General features: G+C 36.9%; 1 protein-coding gene across 5 annotated transcripts in view; it reads left to right on the top strand.

Moving 5' to 3' along the window:
• Positions 1 to 26515, top strand: part of RBM41 (RNA binding motif protein 41) — a 62954-nt gene that overhangs the window by 7747 nt on the left and 28692 nt on the right. The window lies entirely within an intron of this gene.

The following is a 26515-nucleotide window of genomic DNA, read 5'->3' as shown; positions in this document are numbered from 1 at the left end:
CATATGCTTATTTGCCATCCTTATATCCTGTTGCTGAAGTGTCAGTTCAGATCTTTTGCTGTGTTTTAACTGAGTTGTTAATTTTTTCCTGACGACTCTTGAGAGTTGTTTATGTATTCTAAACACAATTCTCTGTTGGATATATGATTTGCAAATATTTTATCCCAGTGTGTAGCTTGCCTTTTCATTCTCTTAACAGTGTCTTTTGCAGAGCAAACTTTCTTTTATTGTGGTAAAATATACCTAACATAAAACTGACCATTTTAACTATTTTTTAAGTGTATTAAGTATATTCACATTGTTCTGCAACAATTGTAACCATCCATCTCCAGAACTTTTTCATCTTCCCAAATGGAAACTTTTTACCCATTAAACACTAGCTCCCCATTCTCCCTTTCCCTCATCTCCTGCCAACCACCATTCTGCTTTCTGTCTCTATGAATTTGAATACTCTAGGTACCTCATGTAAGTGGAATCATAACAGTGTCTTTTTGTGTCTGGCTTATTTCACTTAGCATAGTGTCTTCAAGGTCATCTATGTTGTAGCATGTATCAGAATTTCCTTCCTTTTTAAGGCTAAATAATATTTCATTGTATGTTATCTACCACATTTTGTTTATCCATTCATCTGTCAATAGACCCTTGTGTTGCTTCTACCTTTTGGCTATTGTGAATAATGTTGCTGTGAACCTGGATATACAACTATCTGTTCCAGTCCCTACTTTCAATTCTTTTGAATATATACGCAGAAGTGAAATTGCTGGATCATATGGTAATTCTATGTTTAATCCTTTGAGGAACCACCATACTGTTTATAGAGGCTATACCATTTTCAATTCATACCAGCAATGTACAAGGGTGTCTTTTGCCCATTTTTTAGATGAGTTGTTAATTTGTTGTTGAGTTGCAGTTCTTTATATATTCTGGATATTACTCCCTTATCAGATATATGATTTGCAAATATTTTCTCCGATTCTGTGGGTTGCCTTCTTAGTCTGTTGATAGTGTCCTTTGATGCACAAAAGTTTTTATTTTTGATGAAGTCCAATTTGTCAATTTTTTTTTGTTCCCTGTGCTTCTGGTGTTATATCCAATAAATCACTGCCAAATCTAATGTCATAAACCTTTTTTCCTGTATTATCTTCACAGAGTTTTATAGTTTTAGCTCTTATGTTTAGGTCTTTGATCCATTTTGAGTTAACTTTTGTTTATGATATAAAGGGTCCAACTTCATTTTTGCATGTTTGATATCCAGTTTTTCCAGTACTGCTTGTTGAAACGACTGCCTTTCCCCATTGAATGGTCCTAACACACTCTCTGAAAATCATTTGACTGTAAATGAAAGAGTGTATTTCTAGGCTCTCCATTCTATTCCATTGGTATGTCTGTCTGTCTTTATGCCAGTACCACACTGTTTTAACTACTGTAGATTTGTAGTAAGCTTTGAACTCAGGAAGTGTGAGACCTCCAACTTTGCTCTTCTTTTTCAAGATTGTTTTAACTGTTTGGGTCTCTTGAGATTCCATATGAATTTTAGGATGGATTTTTCTATTTCTTTTTTTTTTTTTTTTTTTTCGGCCGTGCCGGGCAGCTTGTGGGATCTTAGTTCCCCGACCAAGGATCCAACCCAGGCCCATGGCAGTGAAAGCACTAAGTCTTAACCACTGGACCACCAGGGAATTCCTGGATTTTTCTATTTCTGCAAAAAACGTCATTGGTATTTTGATAGGATTGCTTTGAATTTGTAGATCACTTTGGGCAGTACTGACATCTTAACAATATTAAGTCTTCAATCCATGAACACGGAATGTCTTTGCATTTATTTCATTTATTTGTGTCTTTAATTTCTTTCAGCAACATTTTGTAGTTTTCAGTGTACAAATTTTTTTGCATTAATGCAAATATTTTAAATTTTGATACAGTCCAGTTTATGCATTTTTTCTTTCATGGATTGTGCTTTTTTTATGTCTAAGAACTCTAACACCAGATTATGAAAAAGGATTTATTCCTTTACTTTCGTTTTTTTTTAAACCTTATTTTTTATTTTTATTTTTAATTTTTGGCTGCATTGGGTCTTCGTTGCTGCACATGGGCTTTCTCTAGTTGCGGCGAGCGGTGGCTACTCTTCGTTGCAGTGCGCGGGCTTCTCATTGTGGTGGCTTCTCTTGTTGCAGAGCACGGGCTCTAGGCGCGCAGGCTTCAGTAGTTGCAGCACGCGGGCTCAGTAGTTGTGGCTCACGGGCTTAGTTGCTCTGCAGCATGTGGGATCTTCCCGGACCAGGGCTTGAACCCGTGTCCCCTGCATTGGCAGGCAGATTCTTAACCACGGTGCCACTAGGGAAGCCCTATTCCTTTATTTTCTTCTAACAGTTTTATGGTTGTATATTTTACATTTAGATCTATGATCCACTTTGACTTACTTTTTACATAAGGTGTGAGGTTTATGTTAAAGGTCACTTTTTTGCTTATGAATGTCCAATTATTCCAGTACCAATTGTTGCAAAGAGTATTCTTTCTTCATTTACTTGCCTTTGCATTTTTGTCAGAAATCAGTTGACCATATATTTGTGTTAATAATTAACATCATAGTTAATGGTGAAAGACTGAAATCTTCCTTCCAGTACCAGGAATAAGACAAGGATGTCTACTCTCACCACTTCTATTCACAGTGGAATGAAATTAGAAATCAATAATAGAAGGACATTTAGGAAATTTACAAATATGTGGAAATTATACAACACTCTACTGAATAACCAAGGGATCAAAAAGAAGTTAAAAGGGAGATTAGAAAATACTTTGAGATGAATGAAAAAAAAATACCAAAACTTAAGTAATGTAGTAGAAGCAATACTTAAGGGGCTATCTAAAGCTGTAAATGCCCGTATTAATAAAGGAGAAAAATCTCAAATTTATAATCAAAACTTCCACCTTAAGAAACTACAAAAATTTGTCCAAACCCACAGAATATACAATACCAAGAGTAAATGGTAATGTAAACTAGAACTTGGGGTGATTATGATGTGTCAGTGTAGGTTCATCATTTGTAACAAATGTCCCACTCAGGTGAGAGATACTGATAATGAGGGAGGCTGAGCATGTGTGGGGGCAGGGGAGCCTGTGGGAAATCTCTGTAACTTCCCCTCAATTTTGCTGTGAACCTACAGCTTCTCTAAAAAAATTAAGTTTAATGAAAAAAAAAACTACAAAAAGAAGAGCAAACTAAACCCACATCAAGCTTAAGGAAGGAAATAATAAAGATTAGAGCAAAAATAAATGAAAAAAAGAATTAAAAAATAGAGAAAATCAAGAAAACCAGAAGTTGGTTCTGTGGAAAGATCAACAGAATTCACAGTCCTTTAGCTAGACTTACCAAGGAAAAAAGGGAGACTCAAATTTCTTGTACCCTGTTCTACTTTGATTCTTTTTTGCATGGAATATCTTTTTCCATCCTTTTACTTTCAACCTTTTTTTTTTTAAACAAAACAAACCAAAAAAAAGTGCGTCTCCTGTAGACAGCAAATAGTTAGATCATGTTTTCATCTTTTAATCTTTTTTTAAGCCATTCTTCCAATTATGTAGAGTGTTAATTTATATATAATGCATTTAAGTGGAGTCTGTTGATAAGGTAGGATTTACATCTGCCATTTTGCGATTTATTTTCCATATGTCTTGTATCTTTTGTTCCTCTATTACTCAATTTATTCCTTCACGTTAAATAGGTTTTTACAGTATGTCATTTTAATTAACTTGTTGCTTCTGTTACTTTCTGTTACTCTTTTAGTAATTGCCCTGGGGATTATAATTAACACCTTAGCTTAAACAAATTTGTATTAAAGTGCCAACTTAATTTCAGAATATTTAAAAACTTTGTTCCTGTTTAGCTCTGTTCTCTCCTTCCTCCTTTGTATTATTATTGTCATACAAATGACATCTTGCTAGATTTTAAGCCCATCAACAGAGTTTTATAATTATTGCTTTACGCAGTTATCTTTTATCTTTTAAGTCAGATGGAACAAGAGTTACAAGGACAAAAATGTTTATACTGTCTTTAATGTTTACCTATGTAGTCAACTTTACTAGTGTCTTTGTGTGAATCTGAGTTACTGTTTAGTGTCCATTTATTTCTGTCTGAAGGACTCCGTATAGTTTTTCTCATAGGGCAGATCTTCTAGTGATGAACTCTGTCAGTTTATGTTTATCTTGGGATGTTTTAATTTCTCCTTTAGTTTTAAATTATAGTTTTTTGCTGGACATTGAATTTTTGGTTGGCAGTCTTTTTCTTTTAGCAGATCAAATATGTCATCTCACTGCCTTTTGGCCCCTTGTAATTTCTATTGAGAAGTCAACTAATAATCTCAGGACTCCTTGTCCATGGTGAACCTCTTTTTTTCTCACTGCTTTCAAGATCCGTTTTTCATCTTTTGCTTTTGACAGTTAGACTACTTGTCTTAGTGTCTCTTTGGACAGACTCCACGTAGGTATCTTCGTGTTTATCCTACTTGGAGTCTGTTGAGGTTCTATGATGTATGGATTAATGTTTTTCATCAATTTGGGGAAGCTTTCGGCCATTAACTCTTCAAATATTCTTTATACCCCTTCTGAGATTCCATTATGCATGTGTTGGTATGCTTGCTGGTCTCCCATAGGTCCCCAAGGCTCAGTTATTTTTTCTTCATTCTTTTTTCCTTCTGCTCCTCAAATTTAGTAATCTTCGTCAGATGAGGTCGTTGACATATCTTCAGGTTTGATGATTCTTTCTTCTGTCAACTCAGATCTCCTGTTGAGCCCCTTTAGTGTATGTTTCATTTCATTTATTGTACCGTTCAACTCGAAAATTTCTGTTTGATTCTTTATTATAATTTCTATCTTTATTCTCTGTTTGGTAAGATATTCTGAAATATTCTTTTAGTTCTTTATAAAATGATTTCCTATAATTGTTTGAATAACTTATGATAACTGATTTAAAGTTTTTTCGTGAGAAGCCCAATGTGCTTCCTCAGGGGAGTTTCTATCAGCTCTTTCTTTTTTCCTGTGTATGGGCCATTCTTGGTTTTTTGGGGTTTTGTTTTGTTTTTCTCAGTGTCTTTGTCTTAGTCATCTCAGGCTGCTTTAACAAAGTACCATAAACCGGGTGACTTATAAACAACAGATATTTATTTCTCACAGTTCTAGAGGCTGGAAATCTAAGATCAGGGTTCCAGCATGAACAGGTTCCGATGAGAGCCCTCTTCTGGGTTTCAGGCTGCTGAATTCTTGTTGGATCCTCACATGGCAGAGAACAGAGAGAGGAACCAAGCTCTCTGATGACTCTTATAAGGGCACTAATCCCATTCCTGAGGGTTCCACTCTCAGGACCTCATCTAATCCTAATTACTACTCAAACATCCCCATCTCCTTTTACCATCACACTGAGGTGTAGGGATTCAAGATACGAATTTTGGGGGGGACACAAATATTCAGTCCATTACAGTCTTATAATTTTTTTTGTTGAAAATTAGGCATTTAAAATGATACTATGTGACAACTCTGAAAATCAGTCAACCCCTCCCTACCCAGTGTTTGTTGTTGTTGTTGCTATTTGTTTGTTTAGTGATGTTCCTGGACCAATTCTGTCAATTTTGAATTCTTTGTCATGTAAAGCCACTGAAGTCTCTGTCCAGTTAGCATAGTGGCCCACTAATGATTGGAGAGAGTTTTTCTTAAATGTCTTGAATCAAGAACTCTACCAGCCTTTACCAAGGCGCTGTGTGTGTGTGTGTGTGTGTGTGTGTGTGTGTGTGTGTATTGGGTCACTCCTTCAGTGCTCAGGTGGGCAGTTTGCAACTCGGTCTTTTTTTCTTTATTCTGCTCTGCAATAGTTATTTCCACTATTTTATCTTCCAGGTCACTTATCCGTTCTTCTGCCTCAGTTATTCTGCTATTGATCCCTTCTAGAGTATTTTCAATTTCATTTATTGTGTTGTTCATCATTGCTTGTTTCCTCTTTAGTTCTTCTAGGTCCTTGTTAAATGTTTCTTACATTTTGTCTATTCTATTTCCAAGATTTTGGATCATCTTTACTATCATTATTCTGAATTCTTTTTCAGGTAGACTGCCTATTTCCTCTTCATTTGTTAGGTCTGGTGTGTTTTTACCTTGCTCCTTCATCTGCTGTGTGTTTTTCTGTCTTCTCATTTCGCTTATCTTACTGTGTTTGGGGTCTCCTTTTTGCAGGCTGCAGGTTCGTAGTTCCCATTGTTTTTGGTGTCTGTCCCCAGTGGCTAAGGTTGGGTCAGTGGGTTGTGTAGGCTTCCGGGTGGAGGGGACTAGTGCCTGTGTTCTGGTGGATGAGGCTGGATCTTGTCTTTCTGGTGGGCAGGTCCACGTCTGGTGGTGTGTTTGGGGTGTCTGTGGCCTTATTATGATTTTAGGCAGCCTCTCTGCTAATGGATGGGGCTGTGTTCCTGTCTTGCTAGTTGTTTGGCATAGGGTGTCCAGCACTGTAGCTTGCTGGTCGTTGAGTGAAGCTGGGTCTTGGTGTTGAGATGGAGATCTCTGGGAGATTTTCGCCGTTTGGTATTACGTGGAGCTGGGAGGTCTCTTGTGGACCAGTGTCCTGAAGTTGGCTCTCCCACCTCAGAGGCACAGCCCTGATGCCTGGCTGGAGCACCAAGAGCCTTTCATCCACACGGCTCAGGATAAAAGGGAGAAAAAATAGAAAGAAAGAAAGAAAGAAAGAAAGAAAGAGGATAGAATAAAATAAAGTAAGATAAAATAAGATAAAGCTATTAAAATAAAAAATAATTATTAAGAAAAAAATTTTTTAAAAAAACGGACGGGCAGAACCCCAGGACAAATGGTGAAAGCAAAGCTATACAGACAAAATCTCACACAGAAGCATACACATACACACTCACAAAAAGAGGAAAAGGGGAAAAAAGAATATATCTTGCTCTCAAGGTACACCTCCTCAATTTGGGATGATTCGTTGTCTATTCAGGTGTTCCACAGATGCAGGTACATCAAGTTGATTGTGGAGCTTTAATCCGCTGCTTCTGAGGCTGCTGGGAGAAATTTCCCTTTCTCTTCTTTGTTCGCACAGCTCCTGGGGTTCAGCTTTGGATTTGGACCCGCCTCTGTGTGTAGGTCGCCTGAGGGCGTCTGTTCTTCGCTCAGACAGGACGGGGTTAAAGGAGCAGCTGATTCGGGGGCTCTGGCTCACTCAGGCCGGGGGGAGGGAGGGGTACGGAGTGCGGGGCGAGCTTGGGGCGGCAGAGGCCAGCGTGAAGTTGCACCAGCCTGAGGCGCGCCGTGCGTTCTCCCGGGGAAGTTGTCCCTGGATCACGGGACCCTGGCAGTGGCGGGCTGCACAGGCTCCCGGGAGGGGGGGTGTGGATAGTGACCTGTGCTCGCACACAGGCTTTTTGGTGGCGGCAGCAGCAGCCTTAGCGTCTCATGCCCGTCTCTGGGGTCCGCGCTGATCGCCGCGGCTCACGCCCGTCTCTGGAGCTCCTTTAAGCAGCGCTCTTAATCCCCTCTCCTCGCGCACCAGGAAACAAAGAGGGAAGAAAAAGTCTCTTGCCTCTTTGGCAGCTCCAGACCTTTTCCCGGGCTCCCTCCCAGCTAGCTGTGGTGCACTAACCCCTTCAGGCTGTGTTCACGCCGCCAACCCCAGTCCTCTCCCTGCGATCCGATCCGACCAAAGCCCGAGCCTCAGCTCCCAGCCCCGCCCGCCCTGGCGGGTGAGCAGACAAGCCTCTTGGGCTGGTGAGTGCTGCTGGGCACCAATCCTCCGTGCGGGAATCTCTCCGCTTTGCCCTCCGCACCCCTGTGGCTGCGCTCTCCTCCGTGGCTCCGAAGCTTCCCCCCTCCGCCACCCGCAGTCTCCGCCAGCGAAGGGGCTTCCTAGTGTGTGGAAACCTTTCCTCCTTCACAGCTCCCTCCCACTGGTGCAGGTCCCGTCCCTATTCTTTTGTCTCTGTTTTTTCTTTTTTCCTTTGCCCTACCCAGGTACGTGGGGAGTTTCTTGCCTTTTGGGAGGTCTGAGGTCTTCCGCCAGCGTTCAGTGGGTGTTCTATTGGAGCAGTTCCACGTGTAGATGTATTTCTGATGTATCTGTGGAGAGGAAGGTGATCTCCACGTCTTACTCTTCCGCCATCTTCTCCTCTCTCTGCAACTCGGTGTTAAACTTCACTTCCTGCTTACGCAGAGCCTCAAGATCAGTCGTAAGTGAGAGATTAGTGACTTCTCAGGCCCTAACTTTCCTTGGCGTATGCATAGCCCTGCACGTGTACCTTACCTTCTAGAGTCCCAGGAATATGTCTGAACGTTTCAAAGCCCCCTATGGATATCTCATTCCCTATTTTTCTTTCTTTTTTTTTTTTTTAATTGTGGTAAGAATACAACATGAGATCTACCCTCTTAACAAACTTTTAAGTGTACAATACAGTATTGTTAACTATAGGCACAATGTTGTACAGCAGATCTTTGGAACTTAAGTCACCTTGTATTATTGAAACTTTATAACCATTGAATAGTAACCCCCCATTTTCCCCTTTCCCCTGGCAACAACCGTTATACTCTTGGCTTTGATATCTGTGATTTCAGTTCTTTTGGATAAATCCTCAAAAGTGGGATTGCTTTATCATATGGTATTTCTATTTTTAATCTTTTGTGGAACCTTCATACTGTTTTCCATAGCAGTCATACTATTTTACACTCCCACCCAAAGTGTACAAAGGTTCCAGTTTTCCAGATCCTCACCAACGCTTGTTATCTCTTATCTTCTTGATAATAGCCATCCTTACAGGTGTGAGATGATATCTCATTGTGGTTTTGATTTGCATTTCCCTGATGATTAGTGATGTTGAGCACCTTTTCATATACCTATAGGCCATTCATATATCTTCTGTAAAGAAGTGTCTATTCAAATACTTTGCCCATTTTTTATTCAGGTTTTGTTTTTATGCCATTGAGTTGTAGGTGTTTCCTATATGTTTTGGATATTAACCCCTTATCAGATACGTGGTTTGCAAATACAGTTGATGCTTGAACAACACAGGGCTTAGGGGCGCTGACCCTCCGAGCAGTCCAAAATCCATGTATAGCTTTATATTCAGCCCTCCATATCCATGGTTCCACATCTACAGATTCAACCAACCACAGATCTTGTAGTACTATAGTATGTATTTAGTGAAAAAAAAAATCTGCATTAAGTGAACCTGTGCAGTTCAAACTGGTGTTGTTAAAGAGTCAACTGTATTTTCTCCCATTCTATAAGTTGCCTTTTTACTCTCTTAATTTTTTCTTTTGCTATGCTAAAGCTTTTTAGTTGACGTAGTCCCACTTCTCTGTTTTTGCTTTCGTTACCTATGTTTTGGAGGTTACCAATACCAATGTCAAGAGGCTTTTCCCCTGTGTTTTCATCCAGGAGTTTTAGAGTTTCAGGTCTTATTTTTAAGTCTTTAATCCATTTTGAATTGAGTTTTGTGAATGGCATAAGATAAGGGTCCAGTTTCACTTTTTTGCACAAGGATATCCACTTTTCACCATTTGTTGAAGGGACTATCCTTTCCCCATTGTGTATTCCTGGCACCCTTGTCAAAGATCAGTTGACCATACATGTGTAGTTTATTTCTGGGCTGTCTACTCTTTTCCACTGGTTCATACATCTGTCTTTAAGCCAGTACCATACTGTTTTAGTTGCTATAGCTTTGCAGTATATTTTGAAAGCAGGAAGTGTGATTTCCCTATGTTTCATATTCCCTATGTTTCCTTTTAAGTTTTTTTTTTTTTGTCAGCCTCTTGTTAGCTCCAACTGATAATGCCATCTCAAGCAGCTGCAGTGTTAAACAAGCCCCACTGATTGGTTTTGACATGATCTAGGGATGGGCTGTTCCACAGAGTGAGATATGAACCAAGTCAAAGACAAACCCTCAGAGTGTAGCTTTTCATTGAGGTGCTAGGAAAGTCAAACAGTGACAGTTCTCTGAGGATGGCACTTTTGGGGAGCACCAGAACTGCTCTGCGTCCTCTAGTGTCAGTTAGGCTGCTGTTTTTCACAACTATCATAGTGGCTACTGAAAAACTAGAGAGAGGGAAATGGGATTATGGAAGTTAAAGTGCCACAAATCTTACTATTCTGACTGCTACTCAGCTGTTTTTCTTGAATAACTGTTTCTCATATTGTTGCAAGCCTTTACTTAATTTCCAGACTTATCAAAAGTTTGATTTTGACAACTTTTGCCGGTGTTCTTTTTGCTTTTATGGAGCAGCAGATTTTCAGAGGTCCTTACTCCAACATTCCAGAATTGCTTTCTCTCCATTTTACTTTTATCCTATCTATATTGTTATATTTGAAAGTGAGTTTCATATTTTGAAAAAAACGAGTTTCTTAAAGAATGTAGGTGAGTCCTTTTTTTCCACTTCTTTATTGAGCTGTATTTTACATACCATAAAACTCATTTTAAATGTACAATTCAGTGGTTTGTAGTAAATTTAACAGAGTTGTTCCACCATTACCACAGTCTAATTTTAGAACATTTTCATCACCCCAGAGATTGTTCTCAGTTACTGTTTCTACTTCCAGCCCAGGCAGCCACTGGTCTACTGTCTGTCCCTATGGATTTGCCTATTCTGGACATTTCATATAAGTGGAATCATATAATATATGACCTTCTTTAACTTAACAGAATGTTTTAATTATGTCTAGAACTAGTACTTTTCCCAGTACTGAGGGATTTCCCAGTACCAATGGACTTTGTGTGTAAGCTGAAGACATCTTCAACAGTCAGCTAAGCAGTTGATAACTCCATTGTAGCCTTTACTCCCTGCTTGCGCAGAAACTCAATATTAGTGGTGAGAGCTTACGGATATTTCAGGTCTTTCCTGAGCACACACAAAGCTCTGGCCATGTGGACAGTCCTGTGCACATGTATGGCCTTCTAGATTCCTAGAAATATGTCGGAGCTTTTCAGAGCCCCCTAAGGACATTTTATTTCCTAGGATTTCCTTCTAAGCTTTTTGGTTAACCTATTGTTTGTCTCAACTACACCACCTCAGCTAGCCAGAAAATTCAACAACTGCCTCTGATTGTTTTTGACAGAAGTTCTTGGGAAAAAGGCTGTTACCACTGGATGAATTTTGAGCTGGGTCAGATAAAGAGAACGTTGCTTGTGTGATCTTCCAGGGAACCACTAGACAGATCAAGTAATGACAGTTCTCTGGGAATGGGGCTTTAAAGGAACTCCAACTCTGTTCTTTCTTCTTCAGTGGTTGCCAGGCTGCCGGTTTCACTGTGATTTGGGGTTGTTGGTTTTCAAGGTTACTACCGACGTGGGAGAAAGGGATGAGAAAAAGGCAAGTTAAAATGCCACAAAACTTATTATTCTTACTGATATTCAGCTATTTTTTTTAAATAAATGTTTCCAAGATTGGTTAATTTTCAGAGTTCTGAAAAAGTTGATTCTGACATTTCTGCCAGTGTTCTCATTGCTTTTATGGCGAGAGAAATTTAAGAGGTTCTTTTTTTTTTTTTTTGGCTGTGCTGGGTCTTTGTTGCTACGTGCGGGCTTTCTCTAGTTGCAGCAAGGGGGGCTACTCTTCGTTGCAGTGTGCGGGCTTCTTATTTCGGTGGCTTCTCTTATTGTGGAGCACGGGCTCTAGGTGCATGGGCTTCAGTAGTTGTGGCACGTGGGCTCAGTAGTTGTGGCTCGCGGGCTCTAGAGCACAGGTTCAGTAGTTGTGGCACACGGGCTTAGTTGCTCTGCGGCATGTGGGATCGTCCCAGACCAGGGCTCGAACCCGTGTCCCCTGCATTGGCAGGCAGATTCTCAACCACTGCGCCACCAGGGAAGCCCATATATCCCATTTTCTAAACTTAAATCAGTGGGAGAACAACATATATTATCTCTAGAAATATACTTCCTCTGAAATCTTAAACTCCAGTATACTACTCTTAATCACAACCTTTCTCTTATCCTTCTGACTCTCACAACTCTCTTACATTCATTTTACCATTTCTTCAACCCTGTTGAAATCTCCAGTTCCTTGACCTTTTATTTTTTTCCCAATCTGTCATCCCCTTCCTGTCTCCTCTTCCTTCCACATCTCGCTTAGACTCCATCATCCATTATTTACCCAAGTTCTTGCCACTGAATCATTCTCCTTGCTTCCTTGTCTGTGTATCATACCCACCCAGCAAATCCTCAACCCAGAATCAATCCAACTAATTGCCTTCTTTATTTCTGCATGGCTTTTGAGCACTACTAGAGAAAAATAGTATAACTTTGTTGATTAGTGCCTCTACAAATTCCTCATTGCTGGTATTGTCTAGAACCTTCTTCTTTCTTCAGCAATCTACCTCCTAGTCCCTGGTCAGCTATTTCATTCCTTATAAATGCTATTTTAGATCTTCATTACTCTTTCCTATCCTACTGTTTCATTATTTTTAGCAGATAGTCCTCTTTCCTATTTCAAAGAAAACAATGCCATCAATAAGAACCTTCATCCACTTTCTGCCTGACTTTCTGCTAACTTTCGTATCTTAGCTATCATTTTCTTCAGTCTCAACGCAGTGCTAGGGACGTCCTTTCTGCCTAAGGTTAATCTTTATTCCTTTGTGCTGGATCCTACCCCTCTTATCTCCCCAGGGACCTTAGTCAGTTATCCCCAGTATTACTTCTTTCCTTTCAAGATTTTAACATGATTTGTACCATTTGCCATTGTCCATGGTGTATGTACTCCTACCATGAACTATCTTTAAAAAAATGATAAAAACAAAAAATGCCCTTCAATTGTTTTGCTACTTGAGCAAACAGTACGTTTAGATTCTCTGCCTTCACTATATACCATAACAAGTAGCAATTGGTTTAAAAATGAAATATAAAAATTGAAGCCCTAAAAAAGATAGGATTAAGCTACATATGTTAATATTTTTGATATCCAAATGGGAAAATATTTTTCCAATATTTAATGAAAAATTTTAAACACAGAAAAGTTGAAAGAATTTTATCGCAAACGCCCAGTGATAACTGACTAGATTATAACATTAATATTTTACTTATTTATCACATCTGTCTATCCCTTTATCCATCTGTCAAACCATCTTACTTTATTGATGTATTTTAAATAGATTGCCAATATAAATATATGTTCCCCTAAATATGTCAGTATACATATTGTTGACTAGAATTACATATTTACATTTTTTTCTTTTGATATAAAATTCCCATGCAATGAAATGCACACATCTTAAGTATTCATTTGCTGACTTTTAACCAATGTATACATCTTTGTAGTGATGTGTTGGTAAATGTTTAACAGCCAGCTCTCCAGAAAAAGAGACTCTGATATGTATCTGCCAGTTTTAATGATGTACACATTCCCACCATGGCCAATTTCAAGCTACCAATGTGTTACCACTGAACATGGAGTCGGGAAGTGATGCACACAATCATTGGACCATGTTCAACACACCACTGCATTTGTGTAACCTAACCCTTATTAACGCATAGAAGATTACCATCACCTCAGAAAGTTCCACCATACTTCTCAGTAATTCCCATCCCACTCTCCTAGAGGCAACTAGTGTTTTGATTTTTTTTTATGCTATAGATTAGTTTTGCCTGTTCTAGAACTTCAGATAACCAAAACCATACACTATATATTCTTTGTGTAAGGCTCCTTTAACTCAGCATAATGTTTTTGAGATTCATTGATATTGTGTGTATCAATAATTTTTCCTTCTCTCTATAAAATAAAATTTCTTGGAGGAGTTTTCTAAAATAACTGTATTATTTTTCTAGTGTTGCCATAACAAATAACTACAAATCTAGTGGCTTAGAACAACAGAAATTGATCCTTTCACGGTAGCTAGAAGTCTGAAATCAAGTTGTTGACAAGGCCATGTTCTTTCCGAAGGTTCTAGAGGAGGATAGTTCCTTGTCTCTTCTAGCTTCTGGTGACTGCCAGCATTCCTTGGTGTTGCAGATGCATCACTCCAGTCCCTGCCTCTGTCATTGCATGACAGTCTCCTTGTGTGTCTATGTTTCTATGTCTTCACATAGCCTTCTTATTAAGGACACTAGTCTTTGAATTTAGGATCCATCCTAATGCAGTATGACCTCATTTTAACTAATTACGTCGGCCAACCCCCTATTTCCAAATAAAGTCACATATTGATGTGCTGGATGGACATGAATTTTGAGGGTACACTATTCAACCCAGTATAGTCAGCCCTCTGGCCTCCACAAATTCATATCTGTCTCACGTGCAAAATACATTCACCTCATCACAACATCCCCCAAAGTCTTAACCTATTTCAGCATCAAGTCTAAGTCCCAAATCTCATCTAAATATCAACTCAAAAAGTCCAAAATCTCATTATCTAAATCATCTAAATGAGGTGTAGGTGAGACTCTTGAGTATGTTCCATCCTAAGGCAAAATTCCTTTCTGTCCAGAGACCTATGAAACTAGACAAGTTGTCTGCTTCCAAAATACAATGATGAGACAAGCATAGGGTAGGCATTCCCATTCTGAAAGGGCAAAAAGGAAGGAATAAAGGGGTTACTGTTCTAAAGCGAGTTAGCAGCCCAGCAGGGCAAATTCCATTAGATTTCAAGGCCTAAGAGTAATGCTCTGGCTTCAACGCTCTGTCCTCTGGCGCCAGGGATAACCTTGCTCTCTGGGTCCTCTGGGACAGCCCTACCATCTTAGCCTACCAGGGCAGCTGCAGCCCCACCCTCTCTGGCTTTTGCATTTGTGACTTCATTTTACCTTCCTTCATTTTACCCTGTCTCTGTCACTTTTACATCAGGCTGGCACTGTTTCTGCTGGTATAAAATCCTTAAAAACCTTGTCAGTCTCCTGTGTATGTCAAGAGATCCACACCGTTAGATATGAGGGTTCTTCACAGATCATTTCTGGATAACCCCTTGTCTATTCCTGGCTTCTGAGATGGTTGATTTGATCCATGAGTCACATACCTAATCTCTTCAGTGAAAGTTTGTCCAGCCACACCATTGGCCCTTTTTCCAGAGCACACTGTCTAGATAGGCTGAGAATTCTCCAGATCATCAAGTGCTGATTCCTTTTTAAGCAGATACTTACTCAATTTAACTCTCTCCTCTCTCATTTTATTATAAGCATCAGTGAGAAACCAGGCTACATCTTTCACACTTTGCTTGGAAATCTCCTCAGCTAAATATCCAAGTTCATCATTTATAACTTACACTTTTGACCCAACAGCAGAACTCAATTCAGCCAAGTTTCTGCCACTTTATGATAAAGATCGCCTTTCTTCCAGTGTCTAATAACATGTTCATCATTTCCTTCTAAGGCCTCACCAGAAGCACTTTTAATGTTCATATCTCTAGCAACATTTTGTTCATGATGATATATGTATTCTCTGAGATGATAGAAGCTTTCTCTACTGCCCTCTTTACTTCCTTCTGAGCACTCACCAGAACTAGTATTAACATTCATATTTCTGGGAGGGGGAAAGGTAAGCTGGGACGAAGTAAGAGAGTGGCATGGACATATATACACTACCAAACGTAAAATAGATAGCTAGTGGGAAGCAGCTGCATCGCACAGGGAGATCAGCTCGGTGCTCTGTGACCACCTAGAGGGGTGGGATAGGGAGGATGGGAGGGAGACGCAAGAGGGAGGAGATATGGGGATATACGTATATGTATAGCTGATTCACTTTGTTCTAAAGCAGAAACTAACACACCACTGTAAAGCAATTATACTCCAATAAAGATGTTAAAAAAAAATCTCAAGAAAAAAACATTCATATTTCTACCAATGGTCTCTTCAAGGTAACTAGTCTTTTGCTATCAAGCATTTCAAATTCTTCTAGCCTCTATCCATTACCCAATTCCAAAACCACTTCTACAGTTTTAGGTGTTAGTTTCCCAGGGCTGCTGTAACAAAAACCCACAAACTGGATGGCTTAAAGCAACAGAAATTTATTCTTTCACAGTTCTGGAGGCCAGTTCAAATCAAGGTGTCGGCAAGGCTGTGAGGATGAATCTGTTCCGCGCCTCTCTCCTAGCTTCTAGTGGTTGCTGGCAGTCCTTGGCTTATAGATGTTTCACTCCAGTCTCTGCTCCTATCATCATATGATATCCTCCCTGTGTGTCTGTGTGTCTGTGTCTTCACATGGTCTTCTTCAAAGGACACCAGTCATTGGATTTAGGGCCCACTCTAATCCAGTATGACCACGTCTTACCTAATTATATATGCAAATACTCTATTTCTAAATAAGATTACGTTCTGACGTTCTGGGTGAACATAAATTTGGAAGGGATAATGAAAAGGATCATGACAAAGAGTACGTAAAACATATGTTCAGTCAGATCAAAAAATAAAACATTGCCAATACTCCAAAAGTCGCCATATGCCCTTCAGAAATCACAATCCCTGTTAATTTTACTTACCCCTATGCTATAATCACACAACGCATTGTTACTATTATTATTTTGAACACTTATTGTTCAGATCAATTAAGAAAATGAAAACTAATATTTGATTTTACCTTATATTATTCCTTATTTAATGCTCTTCCTTTCTTTATGTAGATCTAAGTTTTGCCCCTATATTATATTCCTTCTCCCAAAAGAACTTCTTTTAACATTTCTTGCAGAGTAAGTTGTTTTTGTTTGTCTGAGAAAATCTTTATTTCTCCTGTACTTTTGAGGGATAATTTTTGCTGGATATAGAATCTACACACCACTATGTATAACAACAAGGATTTACTGTATGGCACAGGGAACTATATTCAATATCTTGTAATAACCAATAATGAAAAAGAATCTGAAGCTATACACCTGAAACTAACACAATATTATAAATCAACTATAGTTAAATAAAAAAATTGTAACTATGAAAAAAAATGAAATCACAACCCCCTGCCCATCAGATATAACCAGTGTCCAGACTGGTGATAGTAATTTCTGTGTATTTCTTTGTATTTTTACCACCCATACATACAGCACTAAACAGTGTTCAGTTTTACCAGTTTTTAAGCACTATACCAATGAATTTTACAATATGTATTCTATTGGGTCTTTCTTTCTATTTAACATTATATTTGTGAGATTTATTCATATTGCAATGTGTAGCCATAGTTCATTCCTCTTCATTGCAGTATAGTATTCCTTTATCTGAACATACCAACCTTTATTTATCCATTCTACTGTGGTTGGACATGTGGGTTGTTTCCATTTGTGGGGGTATAAGTATCAGTGCTGCTACTGTGATCATTCTTGTACATGTATCCTGGGACACATGTGCAGGAGTTTCTCAGGGTCTAGGAGTGGAATTGAGGGGTGAAGAGTTCATACATCTTCAGCTTTAATAGATGTAAACTCTCTTTACATCTATTAAAGGGATTGTCCCAAGTTAAAATTCCACCAACCATGTGTGAAGGTTCAGGTTGCTCCATATCCTTGTCCATGCTGCGTATTGTCAGACTCTAATCTGATGGGTATTTGCTTATATTTCATTGTATTCTTTTTTCCCTTTCTTAATAATTAGCATTCATTTATATTGCTTTTTATTTTCTTAGTCTTTAGTAAAGTGTTATTTTCCATGCCTTCTATTTTTAAAATTTCAAACATGGAGAAAAATTGAAAGAATAGTACATCCATACCCCTCACTGACATTTAACAAATGTTGACATTTTGCCACATTTGCTTTACATCTCTTTTCATCTACATGAGAATGGTGTGTGTGTGTGTGTGTGTGTGTGTGTGTGTGTGTGTGTGTGTGGTTTATCACTAAACTGTTTGAAAGTAAGAGACAGTAAGAAGTTTTACTCCTAAATACTTCATTATGTATCTCCTAAGAATACAAAATTTCTCCTATATCATCACAGTATTATGATCACTCTTAAGATATTTAATATTATCACACTAATATGATCTAACATAGAGTTTGTAATTAGATTTCTCAATTTTAAATCCAGAATGCAATCAGGCATCACACATTGCATTTACTTTGCTTTAGAATAGTTCCGCTGACTCTGTTTGTGTGTGTATGTGTGTGCGTGCGCGCGCGCGCACCTGCACATATCTTTCTGTCTGTCTGTGTGTCTTGATTTTCAGAACGTTGATATTTTTCAGGAGTCCAGGTCTATGTTGTTTGTTTCATTGTGATTTTAATTTCATTTTCTTGATGAGGTTGGAAACCTTCTCAGACATTTATTGACCATTTGGATAGCCTCCTTTGTGAAATGGCCGTTCAATTCTTTTGCCCTTTTAGCAAATGTAGAAATGTCTGTTTCCTGCATGAATGTCTTTCCATCTGTTTTTATCTGTGTCCAGATGCAGTCTTGTTTCAGAGGTCACTCTAGGTATGCATCAAAGCAGTAGTTCAGCCCCAAAGCCCTATGGTAGATATGGCAGATCTCAATGATAACCACTTGCCTTCAGTACTGCTATAGAGAAGAGGGAGCTGGAAAGGTGTTGTGATTATATGTCATGAATAGTCTGTCTCTAAACTTCATCTCTAATCTTACATGCATTTCTTATAAATTTAAAAAAGTTCTTTATCATTGTGGATACTTGCTCTTTGTTGGTTATATATGTTGAAATTGTCTGTTCCCATTCTTTGGCTTATCATTTCACTGCCTTTATGGTTTCTTTTTATGAATAAAAGTTCTTCATTTTTATGTAATAAAGTTTGTTAATTTTTCCTTTCTCCTTAGTGCATTTTGTGCTTTGATTAATAAATCCTTCCTTACATGAACTCGGGAAAATACTGTCCTTTATTCTAAAAGCTTTATGATTTTTTTCCTTTTACATTTAAGTCATTAAATTGATTGATTTATGTGTATAATATGAAGTAAGGATTCCAGTTTCTTTTCTTTCATATGGATAACCGTCTATCCCAATACCATATATTGAAAATGTTGTCCCCGCACTGTTATTGTATGTCCAGCTCTGTCATATATCAGGTATTCATATATGCATGGGTGTTCTTCTGGGCACTTTCGTTCCTTTGATCTTTTTAGCTATTACAAAATCAGTATCACTACAATATCAGTATTAATGTCTTGATACCTGGTACAGCAGAAGAACAATTCCTTCCACCTTGTTCTTCTTCAAAAGAGTTTTATCTACTTTTGGTACTTTGCCTTTCCAAATTTTAGAATCAGCTTGTCAAGTTCTACATACACATGCGCGCACACACACACACACACACACGCACACACACACACACACACACACAAACATATACTCTCTCTCTCATGTGATTTTGATTGAGATTCCATCAAGGAAATCAGTTAAGGACAATTGACTTATTTATAGTATGAATCTTCAAATCTTGGAATGTAAATATGGTATATATTTTCATTCATTTAATTGTTCTTTAATGTATATTTTCTGTTTTCTATTCTAACATTTTGTGAAACTGAATAGGTTTTTTTTCTTAATTTTTAAACAGCTTTATTAGGTATATAATTTACATATCATGAAATTCACCTATTGTGTTCAATTAGGTGCATTTTACTAAATTTATTGAATTGTGCAGTCATTACTACATCCAATTTTAGGACTTTTCCATGACTCTGCAAATTCCCTTGAACCCATTTGTGGTAAATAACTCCCATGTCTACCCCAAACCTTTTGTCTCTACAAATTTGTCATTTCTAGATATTTCATATAAATAGAATCTTATAATATATGATCTTTAAAATTTTGCTTCTTTCAGGTAGCATGATGTTTTTGAAGTTTGCTCATGTTGTAGCATGTATCAGCAATTCATTCCTTTTTGTTGCTAAATAATTTTCCGTTGTATAGATCTACCACATTTTGTTTATCCCTTTACCACTTGATGACACTGGATTGTTTCCACTTTGGGGCTATTATGAACAATGCTGTAAACATTCATGTCCAGGTTTTTGTGTGGATATGTTTTCATTTCTCTTGAGTGAATAGAATTTCTGGGTCATACAGTAACTCTATGTATAAACTTTTGAGGAACTGCCAAACTGTTTTCCAGTGTTTCCAACTGTTTTCCAAGTAAAATGGATGCACCATTTTACTTTCTCATCAGTGATGTATGAGCGTTCCTACTTCTCTACATCCTTGCCAACACTTGTTATTGCATATTTTTTTATTCAGCTCTTCTTGTGGGTGTGTACTGTTATCTGATTGTAGTTTTAATTTAAATTTCTGTAGTAACAAATAATCTTGATACTTTTTCATGTGTTTATGAGCCATTCATATGTCTTTTTTTGATGAAATGTCTATTCAAGTCTTTTACCCAGTTTTGATTGGGTTGTTTGTTTTCTTAGTGTTGAGTGGTAAGGGTTCTTTATGTATTCTGAATACAAGTCCTTTACAAGATATATGCTTTGCACTTATTTTCTTCCAGTCTGTTCCTTTTTGTTTTCTTAATGGTGTCTTTTGAAGCACAAAAGTTTTTAATTTTAATGAAGTTCAATTTATTAATTTGTTCTTTTATGACTTGTGCTTTTGGTATCATATCTAAGAAATCTTTGCTGAATTCAAGGTCAGAAAGATATTCTCCTATGTTTTCTTCTAGAATAGTTTCAGCCTTTACAATTACATTTATTATTCATTTTGAGTTAATTTTTGTGTGTGAGATAAAGGATCAAAATTCATATTTTTGTATGTGGATATCCAATTGTCCCAGCATTGTTAATTGTAAAGATTATTATTTCCCCATTGAATTGTCTTGGCACTTTTTTAGAAAAATCAGTTGATCATAAATGTTAGTGTTTATTTCTGGACACTCATGTTGGTTCCATTGATCTACATGCCTATACTGTATATATGCCTATCCTTACGCCCTGAATCTCTTTACCTTTATAGTAAGTTTCAAAATCAGATAGTGTAACTCCTCCAATTTTGTTCCTTTTTCTCAAAATTGCTTTGGTTATTCTAGGTCCTTTGCATTTCCATGTAAATTTTAGAAGCAGCTTGTCAATTTTTCTACAAAAAAAGCCTGCTGGAATTTTATACAGATTGTGTTGAATCTGTAATTCAATTTGGGGAAATTGCTGTTTTAGTAATATTGAATATTGGAATCCATGAATATGGAATGCATCTTCCTTTATTTTGATTTTCTATAATTTATTTCAGCAATGTTTTGAAGTTTTCAGATTATATATACTTTTACTAATTTCTAAATATTTTATTAATTTTTGAGGATATTATGAATAGAATTTTTCTTATTTCATTTTCTGATTGTTATATGTAAATAAATAGAAATACAGTTGTATAACCATCTTGTATTCTGTGAATAAACTCTTTTATTAGTTATAGTAGTTCAGTGCATACCTTAGGATTTTCTACATAGACAATCATGTTGCCTATGAATAAAGACAGTTACTTTTTCCTTTCCTATCTGGTTCCCAGTCTAAGGGGGAAAACATTCAGTTTTTAACCATTAACTATGATCTTACCTCTAGGGTTTTTGTGCATGCTCTTTAGCAGTATATTACTTTCTTATGGGTACTGTAATTAACATAAGTTTAATGGCTTAAAGCAACACAGAACTTTTCTCTTACAGTTCTAGAGGTCAAAAGTCCTAAAATCAAGATGTCCACAGGGCTGCATTCCTTCTGGGGTTCTCTAGGAGAGCCTTTTCCAGCTTCTGGAATCCACCTGCATTGCTTGGTTAATGGCCCCTTCCTCACAATACTCCAACCTCTACTTCCATCCTACCTCTCCTACTGTTTCTGACTCTTCTTTCTCCTTCTTATAAGGACCCTTGTAAATTACATTGGGATCACCTGCATAATCAGTGACTTCATCACATCTGCAGAGTTCCTTTTACCATGAGACATTTTCACAGATCCCAGGGTGTAGGATGCAGACATCTTTGGTGCCTACCACGTGCACGTTGAAGAGGTTCCCTTCTATTCCTAGTTATTTGAGGATTTTTTGAAAATCATGAATGGGTGTTGGATTTTGTGTACTGCTTCTTCTGCACCTACTGTAGTGAGCATGTGGTTTAAAGTTTTAATCTGTTAATATGACATATTTTATTAATTGATTTTTAGATGTGAAAACAATCTTTCATTCCTGGGATAAATCCACTTATAAGTGTATCATCATAATCATTTTTATATGTTGCTGGATTAATAAGCTTGCTAATATTTTTTTTTTGTTAAGGATTTTTGTGTCTGTTTTCATGAGGGATATTGGTCTGTGGTTTTCTTTGCTTGTGATGTCTTTCCTTAGCTTTGGTTTCGGTGTAATAATGACATAATAGAATAAGTTGGAAAATATTCCCTCCTCCTTTATTTTCTGAAAGTGTTTGTGCAGGATCGATATTATTTCTTAAATATTTGATAGAATTCACAAATGAAACCATCTGGACCTGGACTTTTCTTTGTGAGCAGTTTGTTGATTACTAATTCAGCCTCTACTTATTATAGGTTTTTCAGCTGTTCTCTTTCTTCTTGAGATTGCTTTGTTAATTTATATCTTCCTTTGAATTTGTCCATTCATCTAAGCTTTCTCATTTGTTGACCTAAAGTTATAATTAATGTTCCCTTTTAATCGTTTCCATCTCTATAGGGTCAGTAATGATGCCTCCCTTTTAATTCTTGACTTTAGTCATTTTTGTCTTCTCTCTGATTTTCTTGGTTGGTCTAGCTAAGGGTTTGCCATTTTGTTAATCTTTTCAAAGAACCAGCTTTTGGTTTCATTGATTTTTCTCTATTTTTAATGTTTTGTGTTGCACTGATTCCCTAATCTTTATTATTTTCTTCCTTCTCCTTTGTGTTTAGTTTGCTCTTTTTCTAGTTTCCTAAGTTGGAAGCTCAGATTATAGATTTGAAACCATTCTTTTCTGATATAGGTGTTTAAAGCTCTGTACATTGTTTTATCTGTATCCATAAATGTTATGTTGTGTTTTCATTTTCATTTAGTTCAGAATATTTTAAAATTTCCTATGGAAGTTCTTTGACCTATGGGTTATTTAGAAGTGTGTTGTTTAATTTCCAGATATTTATATTTTCCCAGATTTCTTCTAGCAGTATATCTTTAATGTGATTCCATTATGGTCAGAGAAATACTTTGTATGATTTCAGACTTTAAAAATTTTTTGAAACATACTCCCACCTTGGAGCCCTCACTCCAATATCAGGATGATAGATTACTTCACTTTCTGTAAGGCTTCTCTCAAATGTCACCTTCTCAATGAGACCTACTCAGACCAACAGTAAAATTGCAACCAACACTAGCACCACCTTCTAGCCCTTCCAGTTATCCCTTATGCTGCTGTATTTTTTCTTTTTCATAGCACTCATAACCTTCTAGCATACCATATAATTTACTTAGTTCTTTGAAGTTAGGGATCTTTGTTTTATTAATGTGTCCCAAGAACCTAGAATACTACCTGGATCATAATAGTCACTGAATAAATATTTTTGAGTATATACATTAGTATATTCATCCACTTGGTCATATGTAACCAAAATTTGTTCACTTTTGTTGTAGTATAGGATTTCATTATATAAACTTACTACAATTTTATAATTGATTCTTCTTAGGTGGATACTTATATTTTTGCTAGTTTCAGGCCTGTTATAAATAGTACTGATCTAAATATTCTTATTATTGTATTCTGGTGCACTATGCCCAAATTATTCTAGGGTATATATGTAGGAGTGGAATTGATGGGTCATATTATGACCATATATTCAGCGTTAGTAGGTAATGTCATGGTGATTTGCACTGTGGCTGCACCTTCCTACCAGCAATGTATGGGGGCTCCATTTGCTCTACAGCCTCACTGACATGTGGTATTGGTATTCTTTTTTATTTTTTGCCAATATGGTATTCCCTTCTTAATTAGTATTTCCCTGAATTCTAATATTGAGCACTTTTGCATATATTTATTAGCCAGTGTATTTCCTCTTTTGCGAGGCACCTTTTTCTGTCTTTTGCCCACTTTCCTAATGATTGTGTTCTTTATCAGTTATTTGTATAGCAAATATCTTTTTCCATTCCGTGAGTTTTCTGTTTAGGATATTTTGATGAACAGAAGCTTTTAATTTTAATGTAGTTGAATTTGTTGATATATTCCTTAATGGTTAATGCTTTTTGGGTCTTAAGAAATCCTTCCATAAATATTCTTATACCTTGCTGGTGGAAATGCAGAATAGTACAATTCCTACAGAGTGGAATTTAGCAATGTATAGAAAAATTACATACACATTTGCCTTTTATCTCAGCAATGCCACTTCTTGGAATCTATTTCAAAGATATACTGAGAAAATACAAAATCCTGTATGCAGAAGGCTGTTTGTCAAGGCATTATTCACAATAGCAGAAAAGACTGGAAACGACACCAAGGTGCATCAGTAAGGGAGTAGTTGAATAAACTATTGTACATCCACACAATGAAGTACTATGCAGCTATAAGAAGGAAAGGGAAGAGCTCTATACATTAATATGGAATTATCACCAGGATATATTGCTAAGTGCAAAAATGTAAGTTGTAGAACAGTGAAGTAAGTTACCTTTTATGTAGGAGAGGGGGTATAATGAATTATATATGTATCTATATCTATATATATATATATATATATATACACACACACACACACACACACAGACATATATATGTGTGGTGTGTTTGTGCCTATTTGCTTATATTTCAAAAAAGAAACAATGGAACCGTAAAACCAAAACCTAATAAAATTATTATTTATGGAGAAGGAAAGGAGTGGGATGAAGGGGACAGAGGTGGAAGTGAGACTTCTGTGAAGGTACTGTATAACACAGTTTTCACTTTAGACCCATGTAAATGTTTTGCACAATTTAAAAATTTAATCAAAAGGGAAAAAAAATCAATCCTTAAAATTTATAAACAGCCTGAAGCAAATGAGCCTAACTATGAATAAAGTTGGTAGCATAACCATATAGAGAAAATAATTATTTAAAATGACTTCGAAACAGTATTTGTATATTCCTAATGGGATATGTTTTAAGGTCAAAAGTAACTGCAAAGAATTATAAAACTGTATTAAGTAGTTTTGTTGTTGATAGTCATATTAGTATTGTTGATAACCATGTTAGTATCGTTACTGACATTTAAAAATTCTATATATTGTAGGAAAAAGCTAATAAATAATTTTGTTAATATCATTAGGAGTCAATATCTTAAGCGCATGTGAAAAGAGATACAAATCAAAAATCAAGGAGTTTGAGTTAAAACCTTGTAATCTTAAATTTGAAGTGGAAATACCAGTATGAATTTATGATTTATTTTTCGTAAAAATTTTCCTACCTTTGTTCACTGAAAAGGCCTAGAAGCAACAACAACTCAACATTTAGGAACAGAACTAGCAACGTATTGTGGTTTCTAAACACTATTTCCCGCTAACAGGAGCCAGCGGTCCTTAGAGAAATATTCCAGCTTTGAGTCAGGAAATATACAAGATGAGCTTAAGACATCTTACTGTGCCAGAAAACTGGAAAGCAATACAGGAGCCAATTTTAAGGGACTTTCACTAGTCCTGAGTGGGATAATTTGACCACTAAAAAGAATGACTACATTTAATTGAAACACATCAAATATATGAAAATACAGGTCTCACAATTATACTAAAAATAATCATTTTTAACACTTTTAAAGTACCAACTCATTACTTTTATAGTTGGTAAATAATGGGAAACAAATCAAGCATTTATCCTGCTTTTGCTGTATGAACTGTATGTAGGGAAACCACGTAGTTGATGACGGTAAGTCCATTATAGAATTCCAGATAAATACAGAAGAAATAATAGAAATAATAAGTACAAAATAAATAATAGAATTAGGGGAGCCCCATTTTACAACTCTTAATAAATTAATGGATTTAGGCAATGGTCATCAATAGATACAAAACCCCTTAGGTGAAATGTGAATGGGAAAACTTCATAATGGAAAGATCAGACTAATACCACCTGAATCCACTGATCAATTTTAGCATCACTAAAAAGGGAACCACTAAACATTATGTGCCTTATGATATGATGTAATAGGAAATACACATCTATATAATATATGGAGGATTCTTGCCTAAAAATATTGAACCCAAATCTAAATCAGCACTGTCCAGTGCAACTTTCTACAATGATGTAAATGGTCTTTGTTCTGCCCAGTATGGTATCCACTAGCCACATGTTCTTGTTGAGCATTTGATATTCCTAATTTAACAGAGGAACTGACATTTTAAAAATTAATTTAAATAGACTCATGTGGCTAGTGGCCACATGAAAGCATAGCTCTAGATTTAACTGCCAGTTTGTAAGAAATAGAGGGGATTGAGGAACAAGTTAAATAATATCATGAGGAACAGCCAGTCAAATTCATTTGTTCTATGAACAAATGATGTGGTTTCTCTAATAAATCAATGGGATGGGGGAAAAAACAGGTTGGAGGGGTGGGAAAGAAGGGGCACTGTTTGTTTGTTTTTTAATGAGGCTTAAAAGATATAACAGCCAATGGCTGGTTTAGATCCTGAACCAAGTGTAAAAAGATATCTTTGAGAAAATCAGGGC

Source organism: Eschrichtius robustus, chromosome X (genome assembly GCF_028021215.1).
Source record: "Eschrichtius robustus isolate mEscRob2 chromosome X, mEscRob2.pri, whole genome shotgun sequence".
In the NCBI taxonomy this organism is placed as follows: Eukaryota; Metazoa; Chordata; class Mammalia; order Artiodactyla; family Eschrichtiidae; genus Eschrichtius; species Eschrichtius robustus.
Note: the sequence above shows the minus strand (reverse complement) of the source record. Positions and strands in the feature narration are given on the sequence as shown.